The 697-nt window shown below is 64.8% G+C and overlaps 1 protein-coding gene across 1 annotated transcript in view; it reads left to right on the top strand.

Moving 5' to 3' along the window:
• RHBDF1 (rhomboid 5 homolog 1 (Drosophila)) overlaps positions 1-697 on the top strand; it is a 16,420-nt gene that overhangs the window by 986 nt on the left and 14,737 nt on the right.

Below are 697 nucleotides of genomic sequence, written 5' to 3'. Positions count from 1 at the left end.
AATAGCCCGTGGCCGGATTAGCACGTCCCAGCGGGCTGACCAGGCCGGACAGCGCGGCTCCAGCCCCCGCCCAACAGCTGAGGGTCCCGGGAGCGGGAGGGCTCCGAGTCCGGCTGGTCTCCAGGCTCCTCTGAGTTGTACCCTCCCCCCTTACGTTCTCCTTCCCGGCCACCCCCGGTGGGTGGTGTCTCCCAAGCTGAAACTCCAGCGCAGAGGGTGGAACTTCTGGGGATCATCCCCGCCCCAGCTGTGCTCCCTGGGGATGGGAATCACAGGAGTTGTGGAGCTTGGGAAGGTGGAGACTGGCCCCCGTCTCCCCCATCAGTAAACACTGAAGCTGCAGGGCTATGGCAGCTGCTCCCAAAGACACCCCTACCCGGTGCTCCGCGACCAAGAGGAGTAGCCAGGGCTGAGCCGGAGGCCACTGCACAGTGCCTTGAAGCAGGCCTTCTCTTGGCTGGGGAGTTGGGGAGATGGAGGGACCCCAGCTCCTAAGGGCAGGGGGTGGGGGCTGGCTGTCGGACCTGCTGGGGACATGTCTGTGGGGAATAGGCAGGGGGCCCCCAGCCATGCCTGCCCAAGGCCCAGATGCTCTTGACCAGAGTTCCTTATGTGTGCACAGCTTGAGGCTGTGTGTATGTGTGTCTGTCTGGATGGGCGGGGCCTGGGTCAGGAGGCCCTCTAGCTCTGTGCTAGG

Source organism: Myotis brandtii, unplaced genomic scaffold (genome assembly GCF_000412655.1).
Source record: "Myotis brandtii unplaced genomic scaffold, ASM41265v1 scaffold317, whole genome shotgun sequence".
In the NCBI taxonomy this organism is placed as follows: domain Eukaryota; kingdom Metazoa; phylum Chordata; class Mammalia; order Chiroptera; family Vespertilionidae; genus Myotis; species Myotis brandtii.
The sequence above is the reverse complement of the archived record's forward strand: the minus strand, read 5'-3'. Positions and strand labels throughout refer to the sequence as shown.